The sequence below is a fragment of the Phyllobates terribilis genome, unplaced genomic scaffold, assembly GCF_046119375.1.
Source record: "Phyllobates terribilis strain yellow unplaced genomic scaffold, ASM4611937v1 Scaffold_4__5_contigs__length_816908805, whole genome shotgun sequence".
In the NCBI taxonomy this organism is placed as follows: Eukaryota; Metazoa; Chordata; class Amphibia; order Anura; family Dendrobatidae; genus Phyllobates; species Phyllobates terribilis.
In genome coordinates this window covers 309,643,986-309,660,835 of record NW_027362764.1, presented here as the reverse complement: position 1 = coordinate 309,660,835, position 16,850 = coordinate 309,643,986, and positions in this window count along the sequence as shown.

Genomic DNA, 16,850 nt, shown 5'->3' with positions numbered 1-16,850 from the left:
TGGATGTGGGTAGTGTGCAACGTGACGCTGAAAATCTTCGCAGAAGTTGATGAGACCAGGGCGCTCCAGCCGGTAATGTCCCTGGTAACCACTAGGGTGAATGCTGGAGTAGTGTGTGACATCACTAATGCTAGGTACGGAGTCCTGCAGCGTCCATAAACCTACGCGTTTTAGAGAAATCTCAGTTCCCCTTCGTCAGGTTAGCTGATTAGGGACCGCAGGAAAAAATTTAGAGCTGCAGATTGTGCCCACATAGATTATTACTCAGAATAGACAGCAGAAAAGGCTTTTTGGGATACAGAGAGACCTTAATTTATGGGGTATAATACAATATATAAAAATGTATACAAACATTATTAAATAAAGGATAAAAATGCATATATGCTTAAGGAGGGAAAACATATACATAAGTATATACATATGTACCGTATGTATAAAAATACTTAAAAAAATGAAAATGAATTAATAGACTTTAAAAAATAATTTATATGAAAGTAATATATGTATGTAAAATGGATGTTTATCCATTCACTATGCATTGTGCCTATCAAAAGAGACTCTGCTGGTGGGTATGCAGTACTTCCAAGAGCCTAATTCAGAGACATATTTGTAGGACTCAGAAAAAATATAGTGTGAATCCCTATTTTTTCCAGACTAACAGTCCTAGTAAAAAAGCAGAATTAAATGAATTAAAAAAATATACAGGATTATAGGTAGACTTTTAGGAATGTTGTATCACTTTTTTAAAATACTCTTTTCTTTTTGAAATTACATACTGTATATACAAAGATAGAGTTTATGTGTCTAGTAATAATGTTGTTATGTCAATGGAAGGGTGAAAAAAACATTGTAGGAGGAGGATGTATAGATGGAAAACGTCCAATCGCTATTTACCTCTATCTGCATGAGAAGCTAGTCCCATTACCCCAAGCCCCAACAGAGGTACCACCTGACCAATTATCCATAGACCCTCACAACCCAGGGAGTCATCTATTAACTTTCATAACACATAAACTCTATCCTTGTATACACAGTATGTAATATAAGGGAAAATAGTTTTAAAAAAGTGCTATGCAAATGACACAACATTCCTAAAAGTTTACCTATACTCCTGTAGTCCTGTAGTGAGGTGTATACTCCTGTCTAATGGAACTAACTGTCCTACGTATACCTATCCAGTCTAAGAGCAGAAACACAGGACCCGTTGAAGCGCCGGAGCGCGAAACGTCCGTCGTCCTAACAGTGCATCACATGCTCCCCTGCCCGTCTGTTTTTACCATGGATCAAGAATAAAGAGTGTTTTTAACATTTGCCGGTGAGTGCTACTCTTTTTTCTCTTGCAAGGATACTACATATACCTACTGTATGTTTATCCATATTTTATTGTGTTACATATTAATTTAGTCTTTTTTTATTTTTTATATATATTTATAATATTTTAATGACATATTGTATTATATTATTTTGTATATTGTTTTAGTGCATTATACCTCCTATTTCTTATTTTTATGCTTTGTGGTGACATATATTATATACATCCACTCCATAGGCTCCACACGGTCATTGGAACGCTATTCAGCTTTCAACCTCAATTTGCTACTGATCCACTTCATATTTTGCTACGATCCTTATTTGGAGTTAAAATGGAGTTACACAAGAAAGCAACTCAGTATTGAGAAAGGAACCTGGGTGGTTTTGAAACGCATCTTGTGACTTATACGACGCCATTGATTTCCAGGATATATTTGCACTTACACTACCCTCTTTCTGAGCATATGCCCGGCTGAAATACTTTTGAGTGTCAATATGTTACATCTTTGTATACCAACTTTGTCATGATGCATAAAGGAGAACACGTGTGATGTAAGATTAGGCTCCACGTCTATCTTCTCACTGTCAAACAGACAGCAGGACGGCAGCCAACACACCGTGGATTATGAAGTACAACCATCAAGTACGGTGGGAGACAGCTACCTCATAACCATTGAGGTGCCTATATCGATACAACCCATCTGAATCATAAGCCACTCCAGCTGTATAGATGGGACCTGGACAGCAGGAGCACTGGGTTCATTTTTGATCTAATACGGATGTTACATCGAGGAGAGTGGTGAGAGACTCCTACATCCACACATGGCCATTTGAACATCATTTTATTTGTAATTTTCTTCATGGATATATTCTTGGACATTTATCCAAATATATAAAGTGGTGTCACACAAAACACACTGAAATCGCAACATAAAAAGCTTTTTTTTTGCAATTATCAGATATCTTTAATATAAGGGTCGATCACACACTAATTCCAAGTGCTGTGTATTGGAATTACTGACATTTGCATGCTATATTTCTTCCACGAGGGCTCCATGGTAACTTTTATTTAGGTTTCATATTTCTGATTGTATTTATTTTTATGTGTAATAAATTATTACTAATTGGTTTATATCTGCTGGTAATTATTTTTATTCAATGTAACTGTCTTTTTACTGGATGTTGGAGGTCAGGGATTACCAGAGCACTTGAATCCATTAGACATTGTGTCTGCCCTATAGTGATACCATATGCACTTTATTATTATTATTATTATTATCTTTAAGTTTATTAAACTATGTTTTACCAGCTTTGCACACATTTTGTGAGCGACTTTCACACATTTTACCAATCAGATTGGTTCTAGGTTGCATAGATGATGACTGTATATTAAAATTTCTATATAATATTACAGATTCTAAATAGGAATGGGATCTTGACTTTGATATGGTTTTGTGGAATAATTACTTTTTTGTTGCTCAATCACTTCTGTATAGCTTTGGTACTTCTTGATATGGTTGAGTGGCGTTCCTACACTCCGGTCGAGGCCACTAAATTATTATGTGCCGTACACGTACAGCACATGTAGTGTCTCTCCCTTCAGCGCCATGAGCACGCAACTTTCTGGTGATCTGATCAGCTGTCATGTGCCCCTAACAGCCGCAGGAGGAATCACGATCCACCGGCAGCTGTTAAGATGTTAAATGCAGCTGTCAATCTCTGACAGAGGAATTTAACATGGCGCGGCAAAAGGACGTCACTAGTAGAGATGAGCGTTGTTCGACTCGAACTGTTCGCCAATCTCAAATTCGAGCTGTTTTGGGCGGTGTTCGAGCCGTTCGGCGAACACGAACGATTTGAGAAAAATTCGGCTGTTCGAGGTTATGTTCGATAACTGTTTGTGCACCAAAATCATAACTGGATTTTTTCTCAGTAATGATGAAAATTAATGTTAATACGCAGTTTGAGTGTACAGCGGGGTGGGGGGAGGGGCAGGGGATGGATCTCTGCAGGAATAATGAAGATCTCCATTTTTTTTTCTCTTTCCCGCATTTACAGTGGGGAGGTGCAATCTGTCAGCCTATCAGCAGCGCACACACGGAGCGAAGTGCTTTTTTTCACACAAGCAAGGGCATGTGTCATTGGCAGTGTATGTCACATGTTCTTGCCCTATAAGACCAAGCCATTTTCCCCGTCGCCACCATTTTCTCACTGCTGCAGCTGCGTGTTAGACGGCACCGCTGTTGCTGTGTGCGCTATACCTTGTTAATTTCAAGCCAATTTTCGCACAAATCTACAGATAGCTTGGGAGTAGGGAATAGTTGTGATTGCAGTCCTTTTAAGGACTAGGTTACAGCATTTCCTACGACTTTTATCAGGCAGGTCTGTGCTCTTAAATAGATAGGTTGTGGGAGTAAAGACTAATTGTAATTGCAGTCCTTTTCAGGACTAGGTTACATCAGTTCTTATCAGTTTTTGCCAGGCAGGTCTGTGCCAGTGCTGTGCAAGTTTTTTTCACAGCATTTGGCTGAATCTAGCAAAGCTAATCCTTTTTGGCCTATTGCAGAGTGTGTTAGTCAGTGGAGTAGCCTATCTGTGTTGCAAGATATACCACCTGTGTATAGAATACCAATTTTTTTACTGCACCTAGTGAAGTAAAATCTTTTGGGCATAGCATCATTCTATTAGTCCATCTATACTGACCTCCATCAGGTTGCAAATTGAATATAATTTTTTTCTGCATCTAGCTCTGAAAAAATATTTGGGCTTCTAGCTGTGTGTGGGACTTGTTCTATTAGTCCATCTATACTGACCTCCATCAGGTTGCAAACTGAATATAATTTTTTTCTGCATCTAGCTCTGAAAAAATATTTGGCCTTCTAGCAGTGTGTGGGACTTTCTCTATTAGTCCATCTATACTGACCTCCATCAGGTTGCAAATTAAAATAATTTTTATCTGCATCTAGCTCTGAAAAAATATTTGGCCTTCTAGCAGTGTGTGGGACTTTCTCTATTAGTCCATCTATACTGACCTCCATCAGGTTGCAAATTAAAAATAATTTTTTGTCTGCATCTAGCTCTGAAAAAATATTTGGCCTTCTAGCAGTGTGTGGGACTTTCTCCATTAGTCCATCTATACTGACCTCCATCAGGTTGCAAACTGAATATATTTTTTTTCTGCATCTACCTCTGAAAAAATATTTGGGCTTCTAGCAGTGTGTGGGACTTGTTCTATTAGTCCATCTATACTGACCTCCATCAGGTTGCAAACTGAATATAATTTTTTTCTGCATCTACATCTGAAAAAATATTTGGGCTTCTAGCTGTGTGTGGGACTTGTTCTATTAGTCCATCTATACTGACCTCCATCAGGTTGCAAACTGAATATAATTTTTTTCTGCATCTAGCTCTGAAAAAATATTTGGCCTTCTAGCAGTGTGTGGGACTTGTTCTATTAGTCCACCTATACTGACCTCCATCAGGTTGCAAATTCAAAATAATTTTTTGTCTGTATCTAGCTCTGAAAAAATATTTGGCCTTCTAGCAGTGTGTGGGACTTTCTCTATTAGTCCATCTATAGTGACCTCCATCAGGTTGCAAACTGAATACAATTTTTTTCTGCATCTACCTCTGAAAAAATATTTGGGCTTCTAGCTGTGTGTGGGACTTGTTCTATTAGTCCATCTATACTGACCTCCATCAGGTTGCAAATTGAATATAATTTTTTTCTGCATCTAACCCAGCCAATAGTTTTGGCCTAATACCACAGTTTGGCCACTCAGCTCTGCTCGGTTCCCATCCATTGTTTTTTTGTGCAAACAACTCCAGAGTTGTGAATTAGTTAACCACCAAAATGAGTGGAAAAAGGCCTGCTGCTGGTGGAAAGGGGAATAGGCGTGTTGGGAAGGGGAAAAAAGGTTGTGTCCATGGGTTAGGTGTTAAAGCAACAGTAACATCTGCAGAAGAAAGACCATCTTCCAGCCAAACTAAAATGTCTACTTCTTTTAGCGGACAATGTGATAAGATCCCTTACTTACGGCCACGCCAATCGCTACAAATTCCAGATGAGGCACAAAAACAGTAGGTGCTTCAACGGATATCAAGTGTTCCTTTAAGTGGGCTCTCCTCCACATCAACTTCAACATCACAAATACTCCAGTTCCTCAAAGGTGTCACCCCAATCGCACTTGCTTCCTCACAGCTCCCAAATCTCCAGCTGCCCGTCTGAGTATGAGATAGAACAGATGGTTGAGTCTGCAGAGCTGTTTGCTCATACTATAGCCTGGGAATCAGAGGTCGACTCCAGCGCTTCTGTGAATCCAGACGAGGAAATGATCTGCACTGATGCCCAGAATCTTTATGAGTCAGATCCAAGACCAGACGCAGAAGGTTCTGACCATAATGTAGACCCTCATTCCCAAACTGTAACTCCTGTTGGTGGAGACAATGAGGAAGACGATGATGAGACTCAAATACCTGATTGGAGCGACAACTTTAGTTTTTTGTCAGGGCAGGAACAGGTTGGCTCTGAGGACGATGGGTGTGATAACGCACAGGGTGATGATGATGAGGTTGGAGATCCCACTTACTGTCAACCCACAGTCAGCCAAGAGATGAGGTCAGCAGAGGAGGTGGAGGAGGATGCTAGTGACGACGAGGTCAGGTTGCGCCTTCCTGAACAGAGACGTAGTACTGGAAGCGCGTCAACAACTGCATCCTCAAACACAACTCTGCCTCTCACCACAAGTCGTGGTGGCTCTTCAGGTCGCATAGGTGCTAAGCCTTGCATAGCCTGGGCATTTTTTCAGATCGATAAAGATGGCCCAACTCGTGTTATCTGTAACATTTGTCAGCAAAAGCTAAGTAGAGGCCAAAAAATACATAGTTTGAGTACTTCATGCATGAACCGGCACATGGACATGAAGCATAAGTTGCAGTGGGAAGTTCACTGTGCTACAATGCGGCCTAGCCGGCCGGGCCAACCACCGTCTGCCATATCTTGTGCATCCGCGGCCTCTTCATCCTCTGTGACTGGGGGGACTGCAGTCACACCTGTTTTGGGGCGCAGACCTGCCACCTCTTTACCTGCAACAGCCAGCGTGATTGGCAGGTCATCATTTTCTTTGGAGGTGGTAACACCAGCTGTTGTTGAGCGCTGTCCGACATCGATAGCACCACCTTTGGATCAAGGCAACCTAACATGTCCGCCTGCATCTTCCTCACAGACCGGCAGTTTGCCTGGGACACCCTTATCAACCCCGTCTAAGCACAATAGCCAGCCCTCGGTCCCTCAGATGTGGACAAGTAAAAGACCATTTCCTCCTAGCCATGAGAAAGCTAAGAGGTTGAATTTCACCATCTGCAAGCTCTTGGCTACAGAAATGCTGCCCAGTCGGCACTACTTCTCAAAGAAAGGTGTGCCTGCGCTCCACCAGCATGTCGCACACAACATCACTGCTTCTTTGAGAAACTCTGTGTGTGACAGGGTGCATTTTACCACAGACACTTGGACGAGTAGGCATGGACAGGGGCGTTACATGTCGCTGACTGGGCACTGGGTAACTATGGTGACAGCAGGACAAGGGGCTGCTGTCCAAGTCTTGCCGTCCCCACGAGTTGTGCGTCAATCCTCTTTATCTCAAAGTCCCTCCACTGCTTCTGCCTCCTCAACCTCATCTCGGTCCTCCACCTGCACCCAAAGCCTGTCTGGTCATGCCACAAGCTTTCTAACTGCGCAGAAGGGATCCTGCACACCTCCTTACTATGCTGGCAGTAGGGCTCAACGTCATCAGGCGGTTTTTACTTTGAAATGTCTGGGAAATGTGAGTCACACAGCTGAGGAGTTGTGGTCAGCTCTGGAGAACCAATTTCATGAATGGTTGTCTCCACTGGACCTGAAACCAGGGAAGGCCGTGTGCGACAATGCTGCAAACCTGGGTGCGGCCCTTCGCCGGGGCAATGTCACACACGTGCCTTGTATGGCTCACGTGTTGAACCTGGTTGTCCAGCAATTTTTAGCTCACTATCCCGGACTAGATGGCCTTCTGCAGAGGGCACGGTCGCTGTGTGCTCACTTCCGCCGTTCGCATCCCGCTGCTCAGCGACTTACATCTCTACAGAAGTCGTTGGGCCTGCCACTTCACCGGCTAAAATGCGATGTGCCTACCCGGTGGAATTCAACTCTGCACATGTTGCAGCGACTGTGGCAGCACCGACAAGCCCTGGTGCAATTCGTTCTGACGTATAGCCTGCGCCAACGAGATCCAGAGGTGGGGCAAATCACGCTGGAGGAGTGGTCTCAGATCAGGAACCTATGCACCCTTCTGCACAGTTTTGAAATGGCGTCGAAGATGTTTAGTGCTGACGATGCCATTATCAGCATGACTATTCCGGTGATTTACATGCTGGAGCACATGTTAAACAGAATTCGGAGTCAGGTGGTGGCACAAGATGAGGTGGAGGAAGTAGAGGAGGAGGAGTTGTATGCGGAAGGGCTAACATCTGCAAGGTCCAGACGGTCGGCAGCACCAAGGCGGCAGGCATGTGAGGGTGGGGGAGATGGTTTTACCAGGGCGCATGGTGGCAGCCAAACTAGTGAGGAAGGTGCAGGAGCCCAGGAAGAAGTGGAGGACGAACTGATGGAAGATTCATCAGATGAGGGAGACCTTGATCACATTTCTGTTGTGCGAGGTTGGGGGGAGAGGACAGAGGAAGGAAGCATGATTGTTACCTCGCCACCAACACAACAGGGACTTGGTGCTCCTGGATGCGCCACACACATGAGTGCCTTCTTGCTGCACTACCTGCAACATGACCCTCGAATTGTGAGAATTAGAAATAATCCTGACTACTGGGTTGCCACACTGTTAGATCCCCGGTACAAAAGTAAATTTGCAGAAATTATTCCTGCCATAGAAAGGGATGCACGCATGCAGGAGTATCAGCAGAGACTGTTGCAGAATCTTACATGTGCTTTTCCACAAAACACCAGTGGTGCACGTAGTGAATCTCACAGTTCCAACTTGCCAACCGTGGGACCGTCGAGTGTTCAGCACTCAAACCATAACAGAACCACAGTATCTGCTGGTAACATCAATTTTGCGGGATCATTTCACCACTTTTTTAGCCCATCCTTTGCAAGGCCACAGGAGACAAGAAGTCTGACACATAGTCAACGCTTAGAGACGATGGTACAGGAGTATCTCCAAGTAAACATTGAAGCCATGACTGTGTCACTGGACCCTTGCTCTTTTTGGGCTTCCAATCTAGATAAATGGCCGGAGCTAGCCACTTACGCCTTGGAGATCTTGTCATGCCCCGCAGCCAGCGTTCTGTCTGAACGTGTGTTCAGCGCTGCTGGTGGTGTGCTGACAGATAAGCGCACGCGGCTCTCCACTGATAATGTAGACAGACTCACGTTCATAAAGATGAACAAATCATGGATCCGAAACGACTTTTCTACCCCTGTGTCATCCTGGGGAGAGTAAAAGCTTGATGATTGGTTAAAATCACCTCACCAACCGTTTTAAGCTTTCAAATTACTAATCATGTTTATCTGTATCTTGGCTGGAAAATAATTTGGGCTATGTAGCAGTGTGCAGCACTGAGTCTATTAGGCCATCTATAATAAGCTCCACCAGATTTAAAATTACTAATCATGTTTATCTGTATCTTGGCTGGAAAATAATTTGGGCTTTGTAGCAGTGTGCAGTACTGATTCTATTAGGCCATCTATACTAAGCTCCACCAGATTTAAAATTACTAATCATGTTTATCTGTACCTTGGCTGGAAAATAATTTGGGCTTTGTAGCAGTGTGCAGCACTGATTCTATTAGGCCATCTATACTAAGCTCCACCAGATTTAAAATTAATAATAATTTTTAGCTGCATCTAGCCCGGAAAATAATTTTGGGGCTCCGAGATGTGCAAGACACATAAGTGCCTTCTTGCTGCACTACCTGCAACATGACCCTCATATTGTCAGAATTCAAAGTAATCCTGACTACTGGGTTGCCACACTCTTAGATCCCCCAAACTTTTCGATCAACCTTTTCATTTTAATAAAGACCAAAAAAATGGTCATTTTTGAAATTATAAGCATTAGCAGGTTATTAGAAACTGAAATCAAACAGTTTTCAACTCAAAACTTTATTCTAGGTGATGTTACATTTTCACATAGGACCCCTTGTTCGAAAGGAGCTTCTGAACTCTCTCGTCCATTGAATTTGTCAGGTTTTGGATGGTTTCTGCTTCAATTGTTTTGCATGAGGACAGAATACCCTCCCAGAGCTGTTGCTTAGATGTGAACTGCCTCCCGCCATCATAGACACTCCTTTTGATGATGCTCCAGAGGTTCTGAATGGGGTAGAGGTCAGAGGAGCATGGGGGTCACACCATAAGTTTGTCCCCTTTTATGCCCATATCAGCCAGAGATGCAGATGTTTTATGTGCAGCATGAGATGGTGCATTATCATGCATAAAAATGATCTTGCTGTGGAATACACGGTTCTTCTTCTTGAACCATGGCAGGAAGTGCTGTTTGAGAAACTCCACATAAATTATGGAGTTCATCTTTACCGCTTCAGGGATCCTAAAGGGGCCGACAATCTCTCTCCCCATGATTCCAGCCCAAAACATTACTCCACCTCCTCCTTGTTGGCGCTGTAGCCGTGTTTGCGTGGGGTGTCCATCAACCAGCCATCCTCCACTCCATCCATCTGGACCATCGAGCGTTGCACGGCACTCATCCGTGAACAAAACAGTTTTGAAATCAATCTTCATGTAATGTTTGGCCCACTGGAGCCGTTTCTGCTTGTGTGAAGTGGATAGAGGAGGTCGACAGGATGGCGTATGCACAGCTGCAAACCTCTGAAGGACCCTGCATCTTGTAGTTCGGGGGACGTTGGAGGCACCAGCAGCTTCAAAAACTTGTCTGATGCTATGACAAGGCTTTTCTGCCGCTGCTCTTTTAACCTGACGTAATTGCCTGTAGGAAAGAGTCCTCAATTTGCCCTTATCAGCACGCACACGTGTGTACTGTGAATCAGCTACATACTTCTTGATTGCCAAGACACTTCATCCTGATCATCGCACAATGTTGATTGTAGTCATGCCTTGACCTAAACACTCCACAATTTGTTGCTTCTCAGCAGCCGACACATCCTTTTTCTTTCCCATTTTGGCAGAAAATGTAGGCTGCTTAATAATGTGGGACAGCCTTCTTAAGTAGTCTTGCCTTTCATTGGACACACCTGCCAAACTAATTAGCACAGGTGTCTGCAATTGCTTACAGTGATATAAAGAGCCCTGACACACATCACCATCAATGAGTTTAACTGACAAACAAACAAATTCTTCCCTTATCACTCCTAAACACTTTTTGCATAATAATTTGGAACACAGTGTACATGTGCTTTTCCACAAAACACCAGTGGTTCACGTAGTGAATCTTACAGTTCTAACTTGCCAACCGTGGTCTGTATGGAGTTGTTCAATAAAGGGCCCAAAATTAAGATAACATAGATGGGAGAGGTCTCTATGAATAGGAATTCATAAGTATTTGATACCCTGTGAGGGCCAGGCAAAGGGAAAGTTGGACTGGATGGAATCCTGTATGGATTTGGGGAGGGAGACATCGAGGGCCTCAGACTTCGCTGCATTGATTTTAAAATTTGACCATGTAACAAAGTGATCTCTTTCAGCCATAACCGCATGGATGGATATAATGTAATTGAGTGATATATACTAGGACATCATCAGCAAATAGAGAGCACTTGTACTCGGTGCCTCCCACCTCAATCCACCTAATATTGGGGTTATGGCGAATTGATGAGAGCAGGTGCTCCATCACTAGGATGTATAAGAGAGGGAACAGAGGACATCCCTGCCTTGTCCCATTGGTGATTGTGAAAGGTGATGAAAATGTTCTGATGCACCCCCTGGGCCTTGGGACACCCGAGCCGGACCCTTTTTGGTGGATGCTGGTGGTTGTAGTCTCCGTGGCGGCAACCCGGTTCCGTGGCTCAGGGCGGTCAAACCAGTGGCAGAACTATTTATGTGGTTTTGATATTTAAATGTCCGACTACACCACCCGTGGATTGCGGTCAGAGTGAACCGCCGCTGCAGGGCAGACTGCTGAGGCTGGTGTTGTGGGTGCAGCAGAGCGTAGCATAACTCCCCACGGGAGGAGTATAGCCTCAGGGCAGTGTATGCGGAGGATGGGGGTGATGGTGCAGGGCAGCAGCAGTAACGACACGGAGTCAGTGATGCAGTTCAGGGCCTTTACTCACAGTTCTTATTATCCAGACCACGTCTGCAGGTAACGGCTGCCCACGTCGTACTGTGCTCACCAGGTGAGGGGCTCAGACAACTCCCAGATAACTTTGGAGCGCTTCACAGGACCCCCTTTGTGTGTCCTTTGTCTGGCCTTTCTTACCAACCCTTCTGTCCGGCTGCCTCGGGCCTCCTCTTGGTAAACTTGGTGCCAGTTTCCCTGACCGTATGTGGTGCCTTCCTAGCGGGTGTAGCGAGGGGCTGCGCCACATAAAATGTCACAGCCTCCGGTTTCTAGCTGAGGGTCGTTTCCTGCCTCCACTAGTTTCGGGGACCGGTCTCCCCCTTTGGCCTGACCCCTCCACGCAGGTGGATTCGGGCGTGCGGTGGCGACTCGCCCGTCCGCACCCCTGGGATCCCTTCGTTCCTCGTTCCTGGAGCCTTCTCCGCTCCTCTTCCTTCCTTCTCCCTCTTCCAGGCCTGGGCCTCTGTTACTAGGCACGCCTCCGGAGCAGAGCTCATGCAGAGCCCCTGCTCCCTGTCACTTCTGCTCAGACTTCTCTGCACTGAACTAAGATGGTGCCCACCTTTTATACTCCCTTCTCAATGCACCCAGGAACTGCTTCCTCCCTGCTCCTGCACTACAGGGTTCCCCTTCCTCAGTGTTCCCTCCCCCCACTCCAGCCAGGGACAGGGACTGTCGTGCCCATCTCAGGGGCATATTGGTCGCCCTGCCCCACGGCAATGTGGTGTAATGCATGCAGGTGTCGGGTCCTGATCCACACTGCATCCTTACCTGAGAGTGAGATATCACACCTCTGGGTGAGGTGCAATACCTCTGTAGCAACCAAGCCCTCAGGGTGCTACAGTTCCATTTATCTTCAGCCTAGGTGACGTATTGCGATACAGGGCCGTGATTTTGGCTATAAAAGGGTCCCCTAGACCCCTACCCCAAGCTTTTTAAGAGAATCATATATGGCGTGCCAGGAGACTCTATGGAATGCTTTCTCAGCATCCAACGAGAGTATCTAATTACAAATTTTTAACTGCATCTAGCCCAGGAAATACTTTGTGCCTAGTAGCAGTGTCTGCTAGTCAGCGGATTATCCCAGCTGTTAAGCAAGCTACACCACCTGTAGTTTGGACACTTAATTTTTACAAAGGAAATGCTTCGGGACCACGGGATACTCAGTGAAGAGCATCAGGAGGCACCCCAAGGCATAGGGGCTGGGACTGGCAGTAGGATGCCTTGCGGTGGACAGCCGAGCTCGATCCTTATAAAAGCTTTTTAACTGCAGCAGCTTTAGTGGACGCTACTGGAGCTGGAATTACGCGGCTGCTGGCATGAGACTTGCCCTCCAATAGATCCTTGTAAATGGATTTAAAGTGTATTCATTCAAATTAGAGAGACAATTTAAATTAAAAAGCTTAGAGCTGCCTCCACCACAGGGGGGCTCGCTCGACCCACCAGCGGACAGGCACCAGTATTGGGAGAGGGGGGCTGGCCGTCAGGGTTCACCGCGGCTCTGGCACAAACCCGGCGACACGGAGGTGGCACGGGCAGGAGCGGACTGGCCGTGTCGGCTTCTCACTTTTTGGATTTTAGAAGGGCATGACATGCCTATATCTGTGTCTCGCCCTCCTTTTACTCCTCCACCTCTTTTCTTTTCGCATGACTATATGTACTTGTCACTTTTCCATGTGTTAGTTGTGTCTTCTGAGCAGTTTTTCAGCTTTTGCACACCTTTGAAGGTGTTTTCTATGTGTTTCTATGTGTTTTTGTTTGCCTGCCATTGGTTTTAACGGTGTTCGAAGGTGTTCGACGAACAGTTCGGCGAACACACGGGTGTTCGACGAACCGAACCAAACTCGAACACTACGGGGGTGGCTCAACACTAGTCACTAGTCCCGCCCACCGGTGCGATGACAACCCAGGGTCTGCAGGAGACCCCTGCGGTTGTGATTGCCTGGATGCTATGAGCGCCACCCAGCGGTTGGCACTCATAGCAAGTGAAATTTTCTGCTGCACACAGGCGATTTGATGATCACAGCTTCTAGTCTCCCATGGAGACTATTGAATCGTGTAAAAAATAAAAAGTTTTTAAACATATTAAAAAATTGAAAAAATATAAAAGTTTAAATCAACCCCTTTTCACCCCATTCAAAAAATCATAAAAAAATCAATTATACACATATTTGGTATCACAGCATTCAGAATCGCCCGATCTATCAATATACACTGTGTTCCAAATTATTATGCAAATAATATTTTCTCAGATTTTCCCAAATTACCTATATGAATTGCAGTCATTGTAATTTTCCAGTCAAATAACTATTAGAGTACAATTGAAAGGTTTTTGTACAAACTGCCTATGATAACAGTATATTTTTAAAAAAATAAAAAACTCAAACTGCACTCAAAATGCATGTTCCAAATTATTATGCACAGCAGAGTTTTCAACCTTTTCATTTTAATAAAGAACAAAAAATTGGTCATTTTTGAAATTATAAGCATTAGCAGGTTATTCCAAACTGAAATCAAACAGTTTTCAACTCAAAACTTTATTCTAGGTGATGTTACATTTGCACATACGACCGCTTGTTTGAAAGGAGCTTCTGAACTCTCTCGTCCATTGAATTTGTCTGGATTTGGATGGTTTCGGCTTCAATTGTTTTGCATGAGGACAGAATACCCACCCAGAGCTGTTGCTTAGATGTGAACTGCTTCCCGCCATCATAGACACTCCTTTAGATGATGCTCCAGAGGTTCTCAATGGGGTTGAGGTCAGGGGAGCATGGGTGCCACACCATAAGTTTGTCCCCTTTTATGCCCATAACAGCCAGAAATGCAGACGTGTTATGTGCAGCATGAGATGGTGCATTATCATGCATAAAAATGATCTTGCTGTGGAATACACGGTTCTTCTTCTTGAACCATGGCAGGAAGTGCTGTTTGAGAAACTCCACATACATTATGGAGTTCATCTTTACCTCTTCAGGGATCCTAAAAGGGCCGACAATCTCTCTCCCCATGATTCCAGCCCAAAACATTACTCCACCTCCTCCTTGTTAGCATCGTAGCCGTGTTTGCATGGGGTGTCCATTAACCAGCCATCCTCCACTCCATCCATCTGGACCATCGAGCTCATTTCATGCATGATAATGCCCCGTCTCATGCTGCACATAACACATCTGCATCTCTGGCTGCTATGGGCATAAAAGGGGACAAACTTATGGTGTGGCACCCATGCTCCCCTGACCTCAACCCCATTGAGAACCTCTGGAGCATCATCAAAAAGAGTGTCTATGATGGCGGGAGGCAGTTCACATCTAAGCAACAGCTCTGGGAGGGTATTCTGTCCTCATGCAAAACAATTAAAGCAGAAACCATCCAAAACCTGACAAATTCAATGGACGAGAGAGTTCAGAAGCTCCTTTCGAACAAGGGGTCCTATGTGCAAATGTAACATCACCTAGAATAAAGTTTTGAGTTGAAAACTGTTTGATTTCAGTTTGGAATAACCTGCTAATGCTTATAATTTCAAAAATGACCATTTTTTTGTTCTTTATTAAAATGAAAAGGTTGAAAACTCTGCTGTGCATAATAATTTGGAACATGCATTTTGAGTGCAGTTTGAGTTTTTTATTTTTTTAAAAATATACTGTTATCATAGGCAGTTTGTACAAAAACCTTTCAATTGTACTCTAATAGTTATTTGACTGGAAAATTACAATGACTGCAATTCATATAGGTAATTTGGGAAAATCTGAGAAAATATTATTTGCATAATAATTTGGAACACAGTGTATAAAAAGAATTAATCTGATCGATAAACGGCGTAATGAGAAAAAAAATCAAAATGCCAGAATTACTGTTTTTTGGTCTCCGCAACATTGCAATAAAATACAATAATGGGCGATCAAAACATCATATCTACCCCAAAATGGCATCAATAAAAATGTCACACAAAAAATAAGCCCTCATCAGGCCCCAGATCCTGAAAAAAAGAAAAGCTATGGGTCTCGGAAAATGGCGACTTTTTTTTCACCACTTAAATAAAAACGAACCTATAAATTTTTGGTATCTATGAACTCATAATGACGTGGAGAATCCTAATGGCAGGTTAGTTTTAGCATTTAGTGAACATGGTAAAAAAACAACAACTGTGGAATTGTACTTTTTTTTCAATTTCACCGCTCTTGGAATTTTTTTTCCCATTGTCCCGTACACAATATCATAAAACCAATGGTGTCGTTCAAAAGTACAACTTGTCCTGCAAAAAATAAGCCCTCATATGGCCATATTGACCAAAAAATAAAAAAGTTATGGCTCTGGGAAGAAGGGGAGCAAACAACAAAAGCACAAAAATGGAAAATGGCCCAGGGTGAAGGGGTTAAAGTAATTACTCTGTTCTACATATTTTCAAAACTTGCAGGTTCAGTTAAGAAATGAGCCATTTCCCAATGATTTTGGCCTCCTGAATTCAAATCTGACAATGAAAATTTTAGTTGGCTCTTCTTTCTATGATATCAAAGAGTTTTCCTTTTACTGCTACATATAATTAATGCATAAAAGTTTCAGTACTTTGAAACATTATTATTTTTGCAAATATAAAGATGCAGAATATTTCGCTATGTCAATTTTCTGATATTTATTTAGAGGAAACTTAGCAACAATTCAAATAACTAAAACATGTCTAAACACTATTGCCAATTATAAACAGTTACTGAAATTGCACTACAAAATGTTGTCCTCATTCAGTGACAACTCTTTTTTCCTTGTCTCTTGTACTCCTGCATCGGATCATCTCTTACTATTGTCCAACAGTAATCTGCAAGCATTGATGGAATCCATTTCCTTTTCTCCATAGCCACATTATCTTAGTAAAATCTCTCACCATGCTCGTCGCACACTGCTCCGAAGTTTGGTGGAAAATAGTTGAGATGCGAATATAAGAAATTACTCTTTAAGGACATGTTATAGCCAAGATCCTTATATAATTTGAGGAGATTTTCCACCAACTCTTCATAGTTATCGGCTCTTGAGTTTCTCCAAAAAATTAGTTATCACTAATGCGATTGCTACCCATGCAGCCTTTTCCTTGCCTGCATCAAATGGATGAACTCCTCACCTTATAGAAGCTTACGAATCTGCGGTCCAATAAAGATTCCTTTTTTTATCTTTGCCTTACTCAACCTTGGACATTTATCAATGAGATTCTTGAATGCTTTTGCATTTTTATCCATTGCCTTTTCAAAGTTCTTT